Source organism: Amblyomma mixtum, chromosome 1 (genome assembly GCF_055824585.1).
Source record: "Amblyomma mixtum isolate Tamu chromosome 1, ASM5582458v1, whole genome shotgun sequence".
In the NCBI taxonomy this organism is placed as follows: Eukaryota; Metazoa; Arthropoda; class Arachnida; order Ixodida; family Ixodidae; genus Amblyomma; species Amblyomma mixtum.
Window position 1 is genome coordinate 158826857 of NC_143012.1, and position 21018 is coordinate 158847874.

A 21018-nucleotide genomic window follows, 5' to 3' on the forward strand; every position below is an offset into this window, starting at 1 on the left:
GTCTATGATTGCCATATTGTGCTTGGGCGTGAGAGCATGGATGGCGAAGATTGGTTCGCACGGCCACTGACTCATGACCACAAGCCAGAGAATCCGCGACAGAAGGAGCGCATCAACAGTGTGGATTGCCTGATGATGAACAATTCTGGAGTGGACCCGTTTGTTTGGAACCGGCCATGTGTTGGCCACCGTGGTCCTGTCAGAAGGAGCACCCATTTTGACCAGATTCCGTTGCTTGCCGTGGCAAGGTCTCTTGCTGACCTTTGCAGCAACAACTACACTGCATGCAAATTAATGGTGAGCCCAGACTCGGACGTGAGTGGGAGGTAGATAGACACGCGCCGAGACCGCTGCCTTGTCATGGCCTCGGACGGCCTTTGGAACATGGTGGACACTGCTGACGCCGTACAGCTGGTCCAGCAGGCTGAGCGGGACAGTGAACTGGCCGTCCACGAAGCTACGCAAGCTGGGAAGAAAGAGCCATTGGTGTACAACCCCTCCAAGATGTTGGTGTACGAAGCGTTGTTCCGCTGGAGCCGTGTGAAGACGCGTGCCGACAACACGTGTGTGGTGTGTCTGTTGCTCCACCCGTCTGCGCCAGCGCGCAACGAGGCGCTCCTGTGTCAGCGGCTGTTGCGTCGACTAAGGCCCCGGGAGAAATTGCTCCTTTCCAAGAGCCCCACATGCAACAGTTGGCCCCATCGCCAAAGCCTGCCACTGTCGCTCCAGATGAACAGGATTTGACTCCCCCGATGTCCCCAGAGGAAGAGCCTGGGAGTGAACTGCCAGAAGGGCTGCGAGGCCTGCCACGTGCGGTGATCTTGACACCTAAGCGAGTCTACCCAGCGCCTCCACCACACTGTTACAGGTTCTATTAACAGAGCTATTAACACAGGCAGGTAGACCCGAGCCTGGTGCGTCAGCGGCAGGATACTGAACTTTATCTTTCTTTCTGCGTGCGCACCTCTTCGTTGTTCCGCAGGGCCATGCGTAGCGCGTGACATTGTGTCTGTAGGCCGTCAGACCAGGGCCCATTCGACTAGTCGGATATTATAGGCTATGGACCTACCCAGCCTCCCGGGTCACCACTCGTGCTTCAAAACCGATTGCATACCGGCTACATGTGCTACTATGTGAAACGCTCGAGCATCGGCCGGAGAAAATCCTCCCGCGCCAACGTCAGAAACAGAGCACCTACATACCCAATAAGTATAGTGCAATGCAGCAAATACAAGACCCATTTGAACCTCTTCTTCCTGACTTCGTGACGGCAGCCTCCGCTAATCAGCTACTAGCGCTGGCTGACATGGGCATGAGCAGAGCGTGTAATACGAAGGCATGATAATCGATGGTCCTGAAGAGTAATGACATTGATTCTAAGAGAAGGCAAGCGTAGCAGGGGACGGCAGAAAGTTAGGATAGAGATGAGATTTAGAAGTTTGCGGGGATACAGTGGCCGCAGCTGGCACAGAAGAGGGTTGACTTGAGAGAGATTGCACCTTTGCAAGAAATATCAAGCATCCGCTATGGGCAAACATAGGCGATACCCTTGGAGGCGATCATTTCATCCTCTCTATCAATATTCCGACCCTACAACTACGCAAGCCACTCGGTGAAGTCTAGAGCATAAAGTGGGACTGCTTACAAGCCACCGTCTCTTGAAGCCACACCATCTTTGATATCATCACATGGTCGCAAAACCTATGTCTTCAACACTTCGTGCTTTCTCGTTTACTACAGCAGTCCGAAGAACACCCGGCTGTGACAACCCTTCTTCTCCACCTTTCCACGCCAAAACCCTAACCGCTAGCTCAAGCTTCGCATTCCCAACATTACAACCCAGGCCCAGGAGTATGCCCCCGAGCTCTCCATTCAAAACTGGCTCCATTTCTGCGACACACTAAATGGCACTGTAAGCGCATCCAAAACCTGGATCATTTTTCGGGCTTTCACCCTGAGGCCATCAAAACATCACAACCTCACAACGTCATCAAACTGGCCCCGCTCTCCAGGGCAATGATCAAGCCTTGCTAGCTGCGCTCTGAACTCATTATTTCGTACCTACTCTCCAACCTAGAATTGAACGCCCCATTCAGGCTTAGAGAGTAATCCGTTCTTTCAACTGTAACAATAGTTGCAAGGCGGACAAAATCACCACCACTATCATCCGAAACCTCTCCACGGAAGCTCTCCAAGCTATAACCGCTACATAGCCAACGAACTTTGGCTTCCGAACTACCTCCCAGATCTATGGAAGCATACTGAAGTCCTCCTAATTCCGAACCCAATAAACCAACCTCCATCAAGGCTCTGAGACCCATATTCCGCACCTCGTGTTTGGGCAAACTGTACGAACGGGTTCTACATTATCTCATCCAGAACTAAATCAAGGAACATCTACTCTTCCCACCATCATGCTTGGTTTTCAGCCAGGCCTGTCTGTTCTAGATGGTTCTTTCTCCTTCTCAAGCATGATGTCCTCGAGGAATTCCCCAGAAATAGAACATCTACTACTCATTCGGGCCATTAAAGACGCATTCGACAACATATCCATAACTCTATCAACTGTGGCCCCCGTATCTTTCAATACTCAGCGCTTTCTTATCGAACCGCACAACCACAATCGGCGTCGGCTCTACACATTCACCGCTAGACACCACACCAAACAAAGGCACTCCCTAGGGCAGAGTCATCTCCCCATTCCTTTTCAACACTGCTGTGGTGATACTGGCGCACACAGTTTCTGCAGTCCCTCACATCGACTACACAGTTTACGCTGATCACATTACCATCTTTCCTACCAATGGTTTCTTGGCTGACAGAGGCCGTTCTCCAATCCGCGATACATACTGTTCAAGCCTTTGTCAGTTCAAGAGGCATCCAATGTGCCTCGAGAATTCAGAAGCCATCGGTGCTCATGGCCGCAACTGCACATCTCCAGGACGCATCGAGCTCAAAATCCATAGCGACCCCATCATGCAACGATCACTAATACGCGTCCATGGCCTCTGGCTCCAACAAGATGCGGCCCTGCTCATACAATTACTACCCTTCGAACTACTGCCCTCAACATCGCTCACATAATACGGCGGATTGCTGTTCATCATGCATGCATGATGCATGAAGAAGGCGCCTCCGCCTAGTTACAGCCCTCGCTATGGGGCTAATGCAAATTGCCTGCCCTACCAACACGTCACTAATACAGACTTAAACAACTGGAACGTCATCCTGCGCAGCCTCTACGAGCCTGTCCTGGGCCTCCCAATCTGCACTTCTGCAACACATCTCCTCGCCGTTGGCACTGACAACCCTTTTGAACTCAACGTTCTCCTCACCTCTGAACATACTCGCCTCATCACTGCTACGGTGGGCAGAGCTATACTACGCCATATCGTACACAGACAAACTTCCCTCACCGTCGACCTCACAGGCATCCTGCGCTTGCACCTCCAATGAAACCTCAAGACTGCACTCGCCGCCCGTATGCCACACCAACCGAGTAGGTTCAGCGCAGGCATCTCATCTTATTAGGCATACGCTGCGCCTTCAAACAAATCTCTGCCTCTCCCGTAAACGAGAGTAGAGTAAGCATGAAATGTTTACGGGCCTAATGTCATCTCAGTGGACACCCGAACCGCACCGTAAAGGAAGGGAGGAACGCCACCACCTGTTCGGCGCGATGCCTTGCCCTTTGAACGCAGCGCTTCTCCCCCGGATCACGTATGACAACGAAGTGTAACGTGACATTTATCTGCTTTTTGCACGCGTTATTAGAAATCGGAAATTATAATTCCGTGCATTATCAAACCCACAGCTCCACTGATATCTTCATAAACATTGAGAAGGCACTGGCAGCAGTTATTTTTTGTCTCGTTTGCAGACCAACCGGCGCTTGCATGCCGGTCGCGTAGGAGGGCTTAGAGAGTCTCGTTAAATCTCGTTAAGTCTCGTACGGTGCCCGGATGTTCTCGTTTCAGAGCCCGGATGACTGGAATTCAGTGCCCGGATGAGTGGATTTCAGTGCCCGGATGAGTAGATTTCAGTGCCCGGATGACTGGAATTCAGTGCCCGGATGAGTGGATTTCAGTGCCCGGATGAGTGGATTTCAGTGCCCGGATGATGGCTCTCGGTCTCGGCGTGACGTCACCACACTTCCGACAACGGGAGCTAAAAGCATTTCATGCTTAAAAAGACACCTCCTGTTAGGCGGTTCAGCTTGTATATGGCACCGCACTTCGGCATGATACTTATCTCCTAGGCCCTCCGAGTATATGCAGCTAATTCGTGATGTGTTCCGCTGCAATCCACCTTAAGCACGGCCACCATCGTCAACATTTCATCTCCCCAGAACTCTACGCTGCTACCGACATTACAGAGCCTAGCTCTTTGTCACAAAATTCGGCGCATTTTAGAAACAAACAAAGAAAAACCGCCGCGCGCACGGCGTCTAGCCGGCGCGAGCCCAACGGGAGAGAGAGAAAGCCCCGCCGAGCGCGTGCCTCTCTCTCCACCGCCATGGCGTGCGCCGAAGGATTGAGTCATCCACGCCGAATTCTCTGGAACAGACGAGTCGGTTCTACAGCTGACGGGGGGAAAGGGCGTAGCCTTGCGTGCACTAAGACACGTCCCCCTCGCCCGTCGGCGTCGGCGCCACTCAAGAACACGCTCGAAACTTCGAGATGCGACCCGCGACCTCCGACCAATGGGGACGCGCGGCCGGTGAGAAGAGGAAAGGGAGACAGCACTGCCAATGCTGCGTGTATGTGCGCGCCTACTCGGGCGCGAACAACAAACAGACGGGAGAGCGAGCCTATAAAGAAGGACGTTGACCGCTATCAGTCAGTCCGGACCGCCGTTTAAGCTTCGGAGAAGCGCGCCCGTTCGACTCCCGGGGAAAACACCACTCGGCCAGCATCGGACCAACGAGGCAACGTTCGCCTGTCTGCGGGACGGCATCGTCGCGGAACTCTGGTCGTCGGACTGCCGCAGTGCCCGGTGAACAAATTGTGTTTTGTTTGTTTACCTCTCTCTCTTGTGTTAGTGCACTTTAGGTGCAATATTACCTCTGTATTGCATTCTCTCTCGAGTTTAACTTTGCACGAATTGCATTGTTTGTTAATCAGTTGGTATGTGTTTGTACGAGTGATTGTGAAATCCTCTGTATCGTCTCTTTGCTATATAAACCTTGTTTTGTTTTGTGAACCTTTGGCTCCGACCCATTCTCTGGCTTGCGACCAGCGAAAGCTGGGCACCGAACGCCCAAAAACCTCTTGTCACTTGGTAGCTGGTCTCCGCTGAGTTTGCCACGCTGAGTCGAGGGCATCTCCTTCGAGTCCGAGACCGCTACCCCCACACGCTCTAAGGGTGTCTGGGAGCTTCCCACGTAAAAGTGCGCGAAGTCTGGGTGACACTCTTAGGCGCTCGTTCATGCATTCCGCGTCGAACGGCGTTGTAGGCGTAAGCGGCTGTCCAACTACCAGAACGAAACGCCACCTGCAACCTGACAGGTGGCAGTTAGTACAACAGTGAAACATCACCTACAAACGCCAGAGCGCAGGAATGAACAACCGGGGGATGGCTGCCACCGAAAGATCCCGGCGGGTGGCTAGCAACGTAACATGCCACTTACCAGCGGTGGCAGGTGGCGTTTCAAGAGCTGCGCTCACATTTCCCGTTGCGTAAGTCCATTTTTTTGTCTGCCTGAGAATCTCGCGCTGTTTCGAGTTCTTAACCACAGTACAGCATCGTACAAGACTGATATCTACTTTTCTCCTGATACGGTAGCCTGGGAGCGGCTGAAATCCGCCTACAAGCTCAACGACGCCGCCTCCTCTTCCATCCTTGTTCGTCTCTCTGCAGCCAACATGGCACATCTCCGGCTTCACTTGAAAAAAGGACCTTGCCCTAACTCGTCGCCCTGCTTCTCGCTTCGGGAGGGGTTAGGTCTTGCTCGTTCCGTACCCAAGCACCTGCCACGCCTAATGGCGATCGCTATTGAGGCAAAACTTTAATGCCTCATTGTTGTCGACAGAAGGTTGTCAGCAGAAATTTGTCAACAGAAGGTGTCAAGCTTTTTATGCGAAGAATAGTAAAATAGCCCAACCCAGCTCCTAGAGCGCGGCGGTGTCGTTACCATTGACCTTTCGTGACCTCCATGACATACCACGTGATGCGTGACGTCACAGCAGATGAAAAAATCTCTGCCTCTCCCGCAACCGAGAGTAGAGTAAGCATGAAATGTTTACGGGCCTGTCATCTCGGTGGACACCCGAACCGCACAGTACCGGAAGGGAGGAACGCCACCACCCGTTCAGCGCGATGCCTTGCCATTTGAACGCAAGGTTTTTAAGCATGAAATGCTTTTAGCCCCCGTTGTCGGCAGTGTGGTGACGTCACGCCGAGACCGAGAGCCATCATCCGGGCACTTAAATCCACTCATCCGGGCACTGAATTCCAGTCATCCGGGCTCTGAAACGAGAACATCCGGGCACCGTGCGAGACTTAACGAGATTTAACGAGACTCTGTAAGCCCTCCTACGCAACCGGCATGCAAGCGTCGGTTGGTCTCCAATGGAGTGACAAAAAATAACTCCTGCCAGTGCCTTCTCAATGTTTATCAAGATATCAGTCGCTGTGCGTTTGATAATGCACGGAATTATAATTTCCGATTTCTAATAACCCGTGCAAAAAGCACATAAATGCCACGATACACTTCGTTGTCATACGTGATCTCTTGGGGCTTCGCGCATCGAAGCAAAGCCACGCAGGCGCACAGGGGCCCGGGGGAGAAGCGCTGCGTTTAAAGGGCAAGGCATCGCGCCGAACGGGTGGTGGCGTTCCTCCCTTCCATTACGGTGCGGTTCGGGTGTCCACCGAGATGGCAGAGAATTACTGCGCCATTTCCTTTCCTCAAAAAACCTTGCGTTCAAATGGCAAGGCATCGCGCTGAACGGGTGGTGGCGTTCCTCCCTTCCTGTACGGTGCGGTTCGGGTGTCCACCGAGATGACATTAGGCCCGTAAACACTTCATGCTTAGTCTACTCTCGGTTACGGGAGAGGCAGAGATTTTTTTGAGGAAAGGAAATGGAGCAGTAATTCTCTGCCATCTCGGTGGACACCCGAACCGCACCGTAATGGAAGGGAGGAACGCCACCACCCGTTCAGCGCGATGCCTTGCCCTTTAAACGCAGCGCTTCTCCCCCGGGCCCCTGTGCGCCTGCGCGGCTTTGCTTCGATGCGCGAAGCCTATAAGAGATCACATATGACAACGAAGTGTATCGTGGCATTTATGTGCTTTTTGCACGCGTTATTAGAAATCGGAAATTATAAGTCCGTGCATTATCAAACGCACAGCGACTGATATCTTGATAAACATTGAGAAGGCACTGGCAGCAGTTATTTTTTTTTTACTCCTTTGGAGACCAACCGGCGCTTGCATGCCGGTCGCGTAGGAGGGCTTAGAGAGTCTCGTTAAATCTCGTTAAGTCTCGTACGGTGCCCGGATGTTCTCGTTTCAGAGCCCGGATGACTGGATTTCAGTGCCCGGATGAGTGGATTTCAGTGCCCGGATGATGGCTCTCGGTCTCGGCGTGACGTCACCACACTGCCGACAACGGGGGCTAAAAGCATTTCATGCTTAAAACGGGGGCCCAACTCGCGCCGTCGCGCGAGGCGTCGCGACCAAGGAGGATCACGTGATGCGTGACGTAAAGACATAGGAGAAACGGGGCCCCAGCTCGCGCCGTCGCGCGAGGCGTCGCGACCAATGTGTTTCCTGCTTCTGCCGCTAGGTGCGCTGTAGTGAACACGTGATGCTAGAGCGGCGGTATACAATAGGGTGCGCCTGCCTCTGCTAGGCGTACACGGGATAGAGATGCCTCCTGGAGACAGGGCTGCTCGTTGGATGAGAAGCAAAAGTTGCGGCGTGCTACAGAGACTGATGAAGAGCGTGAAGAACGTCTAGCCAAGCGGCGTGCTCGATATGCAACTCGGCGACAATATGCTTCGCATCTGACTAGGCTTAACCTAAGCTAAGCCTCAGCCATTTTCTTGTCAGTCCAGAAAAAAAATCTTTGTGCACGACGGGATTTGAACCACCATCCTTCCGTTCCGACGCCGAGCGCGCCAATGGCTACGCTACTAGCTTCCTGCCAACGCATATGTTCTCCTCCTTGTCTAGGACGCTGGGGAGTGTTTGCAGAAAGGCCTCGAATCAGACGGATGCCTCCCAAAAGCCCTCCAGTGTCTCCCGAATTTAAGATTCATAAACAATTCTGCACTTAATTAACATCTCAACCACACATCAGTGACACAAGCAGCAACACCGGGCTTAAGGCTTTCGCCTCACCACACTTTAGGTCAACAAACTGCCCCCCTGAATTTTGCTTCTAGAATGGACAAATTTCCGACCCTGGAAACGAGCTCAAAGCGGAGCTATTCCCGCTTTTGCAGCGGCAGCTGCATTCGAGACTCCCTTTGGTGTGAGAGTAGTCCTCATCGTAGTCGCATCATATTTACCCAGCGTTCCTCCACTGCCCAGCGCAGATGTTGCACAGGTGTGGTGAAATTCGGCGCGTGTTGAGGAAGCCGACGCGGCGAGAAAAGTACACCTGCTCACGTACGCCGTGGAGGGATCGAGGACGATGGGGAGAAATCCCTTCATGACCTACAGACAGCATGTAACTTTCAGCACGTTGAGTCATCCTCTCGACCTTTTCCGGAAATGACGGCGTCCGACCGCACAAGAATAATTTACCGACGGGTACGCTTTTCAGAAGGGCGACTTATTAGCGGAGCTGCTAGGGTACCCGGACCGTAGGCGGCGGCCGCACACAGAGCACGGCGTGGCGAACAGATGTGGCTGTGGGTTTCAGCTTCGCTAGGGCACAGTTGTGGGTCGCCCCTGAGCCTCTGCTCGGGCCAATGGACGGCGGCACGACTTATACTCTGGCGCCATCACGTAGCGGGCCACCGGCGGAGCGCCCCTCTTCACGCTTCCACTGCGTCCTTCTCCACTTTCATCACCGCCCTCTGTTCGCTATCACCGTCTTTCATGCTCTGTTAAATTCCGCGTGCGCTCTTTTTCCATCCTCCTTAGTTTTCATTCACTCGATTACGCCGACGACAGCGACGGCGCCGCTCAATGCAAGAACAGGTGCTCAAGAGCTGCTCTCTAAAAACTCCGCGGTTCCGCACGATTCCTCTGCGCCCGACGACTGGTGATTTGCGCCCCGGCAAGAGGGGTGGCGTGCGGTCGGCGAACAGCTCCTACCTAACACTTCCTAGTGCTCTCGCATCTCGCATGATTGAGGTAAAAACATCACTCGGCCAGTGTCGATCTCCGAGGGAGCGCGCGCCAGTCTGTGGGACGGCCTCATCCTCTCTCTTCATATGTAAAAAGATTTATACTCAAAACATACTTGTTTTCGAAAACCCATAAAAACGATCCTGCACACCTTCCTCTGCGTGTTTTCACAGCCGCTGCCAAGCGACACCTAACGTCAAACATTACAGCACTCTTCCCCTACCTTCGTGCTTCTCAAACAGTTCACTCTAAGTTAATGCCAGCAAGGATAGCGAACCCCGCACATTACCGTAGGCAAAGGTTACCGCTCTAAGTACTGCACTCGATAGTCACGAACAGAATCGCCGAGACGACGCGTTATATTACGACTGAATGGGCTCCCATGAAGCTGTTAATATTTCCACGGCGACTCACTGCTTGATTTGCCCTCCTTTGAGGTGCAGAAATCGGCGATCGTCCCCGCCGCCATGAGCAAGGCAATGGCTGCCAGGATCAGCCTGCAAGAAGTCCGGGCAAGTCACTGGTTTATTGGGCAAGCTTTGGCACCGCAGCGGCATAGTTGTGCTTCAAAAGGCACGCACAGCCACTGACATGCTCCCGAGAACAGTGTGCTGAAGCAAGTTGTATTTCTCAGCATCCATGTGAGTGCCGTTTTGCTGGTTATGTTGTGCAACCTGTAATTCAGGCTTATTCAGGCTGCAGTATACATAAAAATTCCGTATTTGACATATACTCACAAATACGAAAGAAATGTGGAAAGATAGGAAAAAACAGAGGAACGGAGAGGCAGGGACGTTAACTAGGCTACGCCCAATATACTACCCTACACGTGGGAAGGGCATAAAAGGGAGATAAAGAAGGAGAAGAGAGGAATGAGAGATCAGTTACACAGGTTATAAAGGGTATACATAGGCCGCACATCAGGTACACAGGGCGCAATCTGAAAGTTCATGGTCTGGAACTAAACCCTGAGTCCTTTAGGAATTTCATAAGCGCCTTCACACCTTTTCTCTGAGAGGAATGTTTTGTCCGAGGCCCCTGGAGCTTGGCTTCTGTAAAAGGATTGGGATCTAGGCGGTAGAGAGTGACAGCCAGGAAAACAGCGCACGCTCATCCCGAGTGCATGGCACAAACAAGGTGACCAATCACCTCATAGCGTCCGCAATTCTCACACGCTGGGACGTCCGCCATTGCGATTGGGTGGGAATCGACATTTCTAACCACTCCCAGCCACGGGCGACACTACAGCGTAGTGATGCTGCAGGAGAAGACGAAGAGTATATTAAGTTTATGTAAGATGCCCCGGAAGTGCAGACGTGGAGCATCGTGGGGGGTAGCAAAAACCTGTAGCCTAATTTGAGTACAACTTAGACAGCCAGGGAAAGAAAAATAGCACATGAAACGGTAATGGCTGCGAAGAGAGCAGAGCCACGGCCGCTCAATGGAGAGCGCACGTGGCAGAGCAGACCAAAGAACACGAGTTATTGAAGTTCTAGTACAAATCAAGTGGAAGAAATGAGCGTGGGCAAGACATCTAATTCGAAAACAGGGTAACCGATGGTCGTCAAGGGTAGCGGACTTTATTCTAAGAGAACGCAACCGTAGCAGTTGGCGCCAGGAAGTCACGTCAGTGGATGATATTTCCTATTATCATTCGCCGACTTCCTAGCTTTTAGGGATAAGGTTGCCGCAGCTAGCACAGGATGAGGTTAATTAGAGATATTTCGGAGAGGTTTTTGTACGGTTGATGTGATTAGGCTGTTGTTGATTAAAATGTCGCTATGGACATGGTAAAAAAGTACGCGAATAAAATTGTGGTGTTAAACCTTGGCCGACTAAAATACCTCAGAGGGCGCAAGATGCGTTCATTGTGTGCCTTAACTGTTCTAAGCATTACGTAAACGGGTCATCTATTATTTGACGATTGATGTACCAAAACCGATCGCCCGTGACACTTGTGAGTATTCAAGCACTGCCCAAAGTGATCAGCCGTGATCGTTCAGCATAGATATTTCTTTACTGAAGTTATTCTATTGACAAATGGAGCGCAAGTACGGCCTGTTAGGACTGGAGAATTAAGTGGCTAAAGGCGCTGACAGGAGGCCATCCAACCAATGGTGTCTACATTCTCCCATGACATTGCGGCCAGCAGCCGCTGTACAGCTGCTAACCACCTGCACTGAGGACCGAGGGGTCACTTACACAGGTCCCTTGTCCCGATTCCATGCAGTAAGCTTCCCACAGCTCCCTGATTGCCTTATCGCTGGATTTTAGCTGGGGTTTGCAGCTATCGCACCTGACGCAATGCGCCGCCAGATTTCCAGGTGTATTAATCTGGCGACAGTTACGGTTATGCTCTCTCAGTCTTTTATTTATACATCTGCCCGTCTGGCCCACATATGCTCGGCCGTAAGATAGCGGTATCTTGTAAACCACCGTTCATGATCAGAAATTCGAATGAGGTCATCGAATACCTAAAGAATTAGCCTAGTGTGACATGATTCTCCATTGACGTCACCGACCTATTCTACAGTGTTCCCGGTGACCAAGTGCTAGAAAGTGTCGAAATGTGTATAGAAGAATTTGACTCTGTCAAGTTTATGAACGAGTGTGGCATCGCGACTACAGAGATTTCATCGCCCTTTTGAATGCATATCTCACGTCATTGTGTGTTGAGCTGAAAGGAGAGGTATTCTCTCAAAATGACGGGGTATGCATTGCATCCACCATAGCCCCAGTACTCTGTGACCTCTACCTTGTCAGAGGAGACAAGAAACTTGAAGAAGCGTTGGCTCCGCTTGGTGCCACAAAGTGCTTCCGCTACGTCGATGACTTTTTAGTCTGCGCTGAGAACACTGTGGCTATACCCAACCTGGTAGAAAAAACTTTGGAACAATTCAAGTTAGCCCACCCAGGGCTGTCGTTCACTCATGAAGTTCCCACAAATGGCAACCTGCAGTTCCTTGATCTGGCTATATATCTGGAAACCCACTTGTGCTGGGAGTACGCAACACGCAGCGAAGACTTACTGCCATATGACTCGGCCCACTCAAAGCTGATCAAGTGAAACATGGCAGTGTCTTGCTTTGAGCAGGCCATAAAAAATTCCTGCAACCACAAGATGCGAACAATCCTGAACAACCAGGCAGCAAGAAAAACGTTGCTCAAAGGCATGAGGTGGTAGTAGTTTTTTCCGCACTAAGAAAATTAAAAGGAATCTTGTGGCGTCAGGCACACAAACAGGTTCGTCGAGTGCTGTGAATTGGTGGTTGACAAGATACCGCTATTTTGCGGCCGAGCATATGTGGGCCAGACGGGCGGATGTCTAAATGATAGACTAAGAGAGCAGAACCGCAACTGTCGCCAGATTAACGCGCCTGGAAACCTGGCGGCGCATTGCGCCAGGTGCCATAGCTGCAAACCCCACATCCAACAGACCACAGTTCTGCTGAAATCCAGAGATAAGGCAATCAGGGAGCTGTGGGAAGATTACTGCATGGAATCGAGAAAAGGGACTTGTGTAAGTGACCCCTCGGTTTTGCTTTCCAAACGGGAAATGCAACTCTTGAATCAGTGTTAACAAACGTAATCCAATCAGCTGGGAAAAAAACTTTTTTTGATGCGTGTCGACATGATTGCAAAACTGCTGCTTAACTGCGTTTTTTGATGATTTCTGTTATGACATGTGAAGCTTATATATGTGTGCTCATCGGAATAAAAACTTCAGTTGACAGTTTGCGCACCAAAGTTTGTGTCTTCCCTGTGTTGTTCCAAGTCCTTTTCAAAAGCGCATTTATGTGTGACCATGTTAACTACCAACTAGCCCAATTTGAAACCTCAAAATACGTCTGTTTGTCTAAAGCCTGCTTTGTGGCAAGCTGCTCATCTACCCAGGTGTGTCGATTTCATAGGTAAATATGTACCTAGCAACCTGTCCATCGTATCAGGTGGGAACTGAGTTAATCGCTAGAGGCTACTCGCGAAGAGCAACCTCGGTCGCCACCAACCCAAGTCCCGCCGATGGCAGACCCTGCCATAGAAGGGCAGTGGCGCATCACTTGACCACCGCACTACGGCGCCAGGTGAGGTATGAGGGCACCCAGTTATCTATGAATCTAAAGGTGAGCATTACCACTTCCGCTTGTACCCACATCGCTATCCCAAAGACTGCCATCCGTGAACACTGGATCCGAACATCACAGCAGAAGAAAACCACAGTGCTAGCACGACTAATTCGCATCTGGCCTCACCACGCAAATCGACCTTAATTTTTTTTCCATATTTCGCGGGGTTTATTTAGATGCTAGGAGAAGAAAAAGGACCACATGAGAGATACGCTGCTACAATAAAGGGATCGTCTCTTTACTAGCTCCCTCTATAACGTAACGAAAGACACATTACTCTGAAGGGAATAATTTAAAATTGTGTAATTAACCAGAGGTAGTCAACTAAAATATCAGTACTTAAAGATATTCCCAGGAGAGCCACACGCCGTGGAACAATATACCGTTGGTCTCACCTAGATCAGGAGCGCCGCTTATTTTTTAAGCTTTGTCTTATGTTATGTGAATCGCCCTTCACATATTTTCAAAAATACAAAATATTCATTGTTTAGGTCAAATATAGCTAGACTGCCAAATTCCTTTTTAATGCCACAATTTTATTTAAAAATTCCAGTATGCTTTCCTGGGTTTCAGAAAGTGTTATCTTTTTTGAGTAATATCCACGTTTAAGCTAAGAGGGAGAGAGATGGACCAGAACCATTGCTGCTTATGCCGACTATTTTGCTTCTTCGTAGCTGCTCACGATGTGAATGTACAATAACTTTGATCCAATCAGGCTAGTACTCTACTAAAATGTGTGGAAAAAGAGCAATTCTTAAGTGCCACCTGGTGCGGCTTATTACAGCATGCATATAGCTGCGGTTCAGCAAAAAGAAGACTTTTAAATGGTGCATGTAGCAAGGGAACGCCCAAGCCAGTTAATGATTCGGCCTTCCAGAATTTTGTGGGTGTGAGCGTTGGGGTTTTTTTGGAGCTTTTAAGCACCTATCAGCACATATCTTAATTCTACATTTGTTAAGTGGGACGATGACTTGTTTTTAGAAAAACAAGGAATATGCATAGGATCAAGTGTTCCTCCTATTTTAAGTGATATCTTTTTAGCTGAATGTGACAAAAGGCTTTTTGCCCGGTTTGAAGCAGTAGGAGTGGTTAAGGTCTTTCGGTTTGTTGACAATTTGTGACTACTTCTAGACACCACTTGTATCCCCCTCGATGACGCCGTGGGACGTATTTTAGATCATTTTTCAGACTGCTTATCCCCACTTGTCGTCACATATGAGCTGCCTGAAAATAATAGCATACGTTTTCTTGACATCAGGTTGAAGTTTTTATAAGATCACACAAGCTGGATTGATCATCCTAGGGAAGAAAAATGTCTTTGCCTTTCACTTCTGCGCATTCTAAGCTCATAAAACGAAACATAGCTCGTTTAGGGTTTATCAACTGTCTAAAAAAGTCAGGCCGTCATGTGACTGAGGAGAGCCTGTTTCTGCAGTCAAAAAGGTTGCAAGACGCGGGTGCTCCGCTTCACTTGCTGGTATCAGTGGCCGAAGGACTTGTCTGAGAGAAAAAAAGGGAAACTACGACCCAGGAACAGCAGGATAAGACAACTGGCAAAAGAAAATTGGCTGTTATTTCATATAAGCATAGGCTATCACAGAACCTGAGAAAAATTGGCAACAGGGTAAACCTAAACGTTTTGTTTTCAGCCCCAAATAAGTTGAGCGCCCTGTGCAGGAAAAGCACTTCCGAAAACCAGGGAAAGGCCGCTTGCACAATCAGGCACCAAAAGCCATTTGCAAGATGCGTAGAAAGCGTCGTGTGCAAGGTGCCCTTGACATGTGCCAAATATTAGATATAAACGAAAGGTTAGGAGAGCATAATTACAACGTGGAAAACAAAACAGGTGGGCATTAGAGTATCCATTGTCTGAAGTGCAAGGACATAAGCAAGAAAAGCATATTTTTATGCTTTATGTCTTTATGTTTTTGTCTTACTTTCCAGATATATATTTCGCTTACGGCGGAATAAAAATCGAGTTGCTAGTAGCGCCTTGTGCTGTGTTGTTCTACCTTTGTCCCGTGTCTAGCGCTGTTTTACTTACAAAGAAAAGCAAGCAAGGCTGCCGTCCCATTTTCCAAAGCTGTAAAGTACTTTTTAGAAGTAAATATCAAATAACGCGAGATATTGTGGAGGCTCTTGAGAGAGCACGAGCGGGCGATGATTGCGTAAGCGCTCTATCAATCTTGTTGTCAGAAAAAGAGATGTCCTACCTTACATCGGGCATGCCGGTTGTCTGAAAGAACGTGCCAGCTATCACTCGTTGGTAAAGTTCTTGTAAGCATGCGCAGTTGATTACCAGCAGTATAAAATTGTTTTTCGCATGAAATAAAATCAGTTGAAAGTAAGCGTTTTGTATGTCCCTCCTTTTCTGTCATCCTTGTTCTTTTGAGCGCTTTCACTGTCAAACCAGAAAATTTAGTTACGAAAAAAAAAAATGGCATAAAGATTGGAAACAGCTGCAAATGCCATAAAACAACGCTAAGGAGGGTTGGAATTTTGCAAATTTATAGCTTAGTTCCTCCTTATTCTTGTTTTTCCTTGCTTTCGCTCGTGTGCGGGCTCACTTTTTATTTCTTGTGTTTTTCGCGGCATGTAGACGGACAGGAAGATTTCTAGACATGCTTTTGGTCACCTGTCAGGCAAGCTTTAAGTGTGACCAAACCAGATACGATCCCAATATGCTTGAAAATGTTTAGTGTCCCTCAGTTCTCTTGCTGAAATGACACACGGCATCCTGCAATCCAAACTTCAGTGGTGGTTGACTGACGTAAACATCCAATGTGTCCCAAAACACTCGGTTTCACTTTTGTGTTCGTGTAAGTTATCATATACAAGTGAATATAAGCATAGACGGTAAGAAACAATTACATTTAGTATAAATTGAAAAATGAAGAACAAATATTAAGAAATGCTGCAAAAATTTTGGCAATTATTTTGCTTAAAATCTTTTGCTTTCGGTTTCGCCAGATCTGCAGAAGGTTACACCTTTTGCTGCATTTACGAAACGGCGTTAATTAAAACCGCTATTTTTCTTGCAGTTCCTTCAGCAAATAATTAGAGCTTTGGTGCATAAAATTCGACAATACTGTTTCCTTTTTTTTTCAAATGTGCTGAGCTTTCAAACTGCCCTCATGACTTAAAGCGCTGTCGACTTTATTTCCTTGCATCCATCCTGGTTAAGACTAATAAATTTGGCTATGGTTGTCAAATATCTCTCAAATCTGTCAAATGTGATTTGTGCCAAAATTGTGAATTTCGTTTTTAGTTACGTGAAGGCCTCTGTAGCAAAAGACCGCATGAATTGTTTTATGCAACATGCCTGCTGAAGACTTGGTAAATACCGGGCAACGAAGTTGAAGCTGCATGCACGGCCCTTACCCGACGGTGATCTGCGCAGTGGTGGGCACAGGCAAGACTCCCGTGGTGCAGTACTTTACGCGCACCACGGCCACGTCGCCGAACACTGCGAGAAGAGGACACGGAAACAATTAACGCACCAAGAAAACGCCAAACGAAAGTTTGCAACCTAAGTTCGAGAACTCTAACAAAAGCAATCACCTGCTGCGGCGATAAGTGCATTGTGAGATAAGGGACATGGTGGTTTCGTCACAAGCAATTTTAGTGCGAAAGCACTAATCCGGAGCTTCAGAGCCGAGAAAAATCGTCTCTTGCCAATTGTATGTCCGAAAAACGCGAGCGCTCCGTCCCGCGCTATGGACCGCTCATCATTGTCTTCAAAGTTCAGAGCCCAGCAAAAACCTCTCTTGAACTATGTCCTAGGAGCGCGAGTGCTACTTCCCGCGGCACGTCCCGCTAATTGTCCGCGCTTTAGCATTCACTCGAATGCCGTAAACATTCTCTGATATTTTTTTTATCCAAAGCACTTCTGTGGTTGGACGACTGCCATCAAAGTTCCCACAGTGCAACATCGATTTGGGAAGAGTACCTCAATCTCAGGCAAGAACAAAGTCGTAAGCCGAGTAGCCTAGAAAACGCTAAGAGGGGAAAATTATGATGGCTTGTGAGATCGTCATATAGGTGTAAGAGCTCGGACAGCCGCTGTTCTTAGAGTTTACACGAAGAGCTGCTCTCTATACTCAGCTAACTGTGCTCCTACTTAATTGGTCTCTCTCGTACGGATAAACAATGCGCCTTATACAAGATCTACGTCGCGCACTAAAGATACTCTTCCGCCTACCTCTGTGAATATAGTGTTAGTTGTGAATATTTTGTCCATTTAAAGACATGTTAAAATAAGCCTTCTTGTAATGTAGTCAAAAGTTGTCAAGTCCTGGTTGCTTCGATAAAGAAGAAACGAGCGGCTGTACAACGAAGCGAAACGTGTATCGGCGCAAGCGCTTTGTATGAGTATCGCTGCACCGAAAGAATGTTTAAATCTACAGTCGCGAAAATTGGACATTGCTTTCATCCGTCTGCATTATCTTTCACGCTACGCATTGACCAGTAAAAAATTACCAAAAATCAATGTATGTTTCTGTTTTGAAGCCTTCACGCTTTCCTACCAACGTAATTCCGTTACTCCCGATGAGGACGAATTCAGAATCGGCATTCTTTCTGTATCACTTAGGAACCATTTATAAGCCGTCTCCCTATTTTCCCTCTGTTTTATTAGATATTTGGATACTTAGTTGGTATGATGACCCATTTAATAATAAACCTCTGATAACACGTTTACCAGACACTGTAGTGGACGACACTGACTGCAATATACGTTTAAACCTTGTAGAATTTTTCTCGCCGTCGAGAACAATTTGCGGCGTGAAATGCTTCGCACAACAAACGTAACACATCGCAATCCGGGTGGTAGACGCTGGTAGCCACACTCTTTGAATCATTCTCGGACAGGTGACATGCCCCTCTGTGAACAATTTAGAGCCCTGAGGGTTTGGTTCAGAGCCACAAAGTGTGGATTTCAAACTTCCTTAGTGATGCAAACTCTTGAAGATAAGAAGATTCAGGTGCGGAAGCACTAATTAACACGGCCCCAACCAAGAATCTTGTGTGAAGCTCGAAGTAACTCAGGTAAGCTCAGGTTAGATCCCAGCAGCGTAACGCCAGCCAATGCGAGGTTCATCTTGAGGGTGCCATTGGCCAAACCAAGCGTGACAACAGCCAGTGCAGAAATAAAGTAAAACTCGCGACGGCACAAACAGATCAGCTTCGCTGGCACTACACGAGAAAACTATGCTATCGCCGCGGCCGGTCACGCTTTGTGTTAAACTGCAACACATTTACGCGCTGTGCATGGCACATAGTCGTCTCCATCAACTTCCAACCAGTGCCAAACAGTTGTTTTAAGAACCAGGCTAAACGCATGCTTTCGCACGTCTACTCGGTTTATATACAGGGTGTTTTTTTTAACCATTTAAAGATTTAAAAAAAAGGCACTGATATTATCGTGAATGCCGCCTTGACGGAATGTATATTCGGCTCGGTGGACACAAGATAAGGACATAGCAGTCAATTTTATTTAATTAATTAGCCAATTCTTGTTACGCTACAAATTGCAATGGCAACTTTGGAGACTTTTATGATTCAAAGCAAATACAACTGCCAGCAACAGGTATTCAGATATCCGCGATCTAATTTTCAGCCTTTCCGGATTCGATTCGGGAACTGAACGCTCAGAGTGCGACGAAAATCCCGCCCACGACACCACGTAAGAGATTTAAGAAATGACGACAACCGACGGTACCAAGGCTAGCTACGACTGCGGCAGGCAGGCGCTCTAGAAGAACGTACAGTCACTGCCTCCGTGAGCAGCACACGCTATTTTTTTCGCCATTGGCATTGAAGTTAGAGGCACGTTTCCTGCCGTCAGCGGCTTCGCAAAAGCAGCACAGGGATAACACAAAAAACTTCCCTTTCCGCTCTGGCTCGGACAAGAAAGGACCGGTGGCTTACCGGCTTGCGACTTGTTATTTTTCACCGGAGTCACCACTGGCCCGCTGCCGGCTGTCGATTTTGTTAACAGAACGAACAAGACTGCTGCAATATTATACATATCAACTCTCAATGCGCGTTGGAATGGCGGGGCAGCTTTAACCGCTATACTCGTTGACCGAGAAGGTGCGTATGGTTGTCGCCTGTGTAAAAACGAATGGCAACGCTCGCCTCGCCTCAAGACTCTACGCCGCCGAGAATCTTGGCCGCCCGGTTCCGGCACATACGATGTTCACTAAAATTCACAAACTATTCCGCACCACAGGATCTGTGCTTCATTTAAGGAACGCCGAGGGAGTTGTCCCGAGCGAAGAATTTGAGATAAATGTTCTCACTATACGTTCGTGCATACCCCGAAGCCAGCATCCGTCAAATCGTCGAGGCCGTTGGATCTTCCCGCTATCCAGTTTGGAGAGTGTTCAAGAAGCATAGTTTTTATCCTTACACACATATTGCCGCATAAGGATCTCACTGAAGACGATTTTAAAAAGCGGTACGAATTCAGCAACTGGGCGTTGATCAAATGCTACGAAGACGCAGACATTTTTTAGGAAAGTTCTGTGGCCGCACGAGGCCCACTTTTGGCGTAATGGGGATGTCAATGTACACAATGCCCGCTACTGGTCTGATCAGAACCCGCACTGGCTCCGGGAAAACCACCACCAAGTACGGTGGTCAGTGAATGCCCGGTGTAGCATTTACGCAAATCGAGTACTTTCCGTACTTTCTGAAAGAACATCTAACAGCAAAGTCGTACGCAGCGAGCATTCTAAGAGGTTTGGTTTGTGGTTTATGAGGTTTAACGTCCCAAAGCGACTAAGCCTATGAGAGACGCCGTAGTGGAGGCCTCCGGAAATTTCGACCACCTGGAGTTCTTTAACGTGCACTGACATCGCACAGTACACGGGTCTCCAGAATTTCTCCTCCTAAGAAATTCTAGCCGCCGCGGCAGGGATCGAACTCGCGTCTTTTGGGTCAGCAGCCGAGCACCATAACCACTGAGCCACCACGGTGGTTCTAAGAGGTGCTGTGAGCTATTTCATGTCCGATATCCCGTTAAGCCCACGGCGCGTGGTTGCAGCACGACGGGGCATTGGCTCGACAGCAACTTCCCCGGTTAGTGGATAGAGGGCGGTGGAATCATGTTCTGGCCACCTAGGTCACCCTACCTAACTCCATTAGACTTCTTACTTTGGGGTTACGTCAAGAACGAACTCTAAGCAACTGAACCCGAAGACGTGGCAGTCCTCAAACAAAGAATCATGAAGGCATGTTGGAATATACCCCCGCAGGATGTGAAACGAGAGCTGCAGTCCATGAAGCACAGATTCATGCCATGCGTGACGATTGAAGGCAAGCACTTTCAGCATTACTGATGCATAAAACCTAGCTACCGAGATACGACGGGGCAGCAGTCATCAGTTCACACGTCTTTTGAAATTACTTTGTATGAAAAACAATAAAGCATGAACAAACAACTTCCTCACCGTTCCTTTGTTGGCCGAGCCAGAGCGGAAAGGAAAATTTTGCGCGTTATCACCGCGCTGCTCTTTTGATGCAGCTGACTGCAGGAAACGTGCCTCCAAGTTCAACGCCAATGACGAAAAAAGAGCGCGTGCTGCG

General features: G+C 48.9%; 1 pseudogene; it reads right to left on the bottom strand.

Annotated features, from left to right (window-relative positions):
• LOC149369503 (O-acyltransferase like protein-like) overlaps positions 1-21018 on the bottom strand; it is a 117068-nt pseudogene that overhangs the window by 72724 nt on the left and 23326 nt on the right.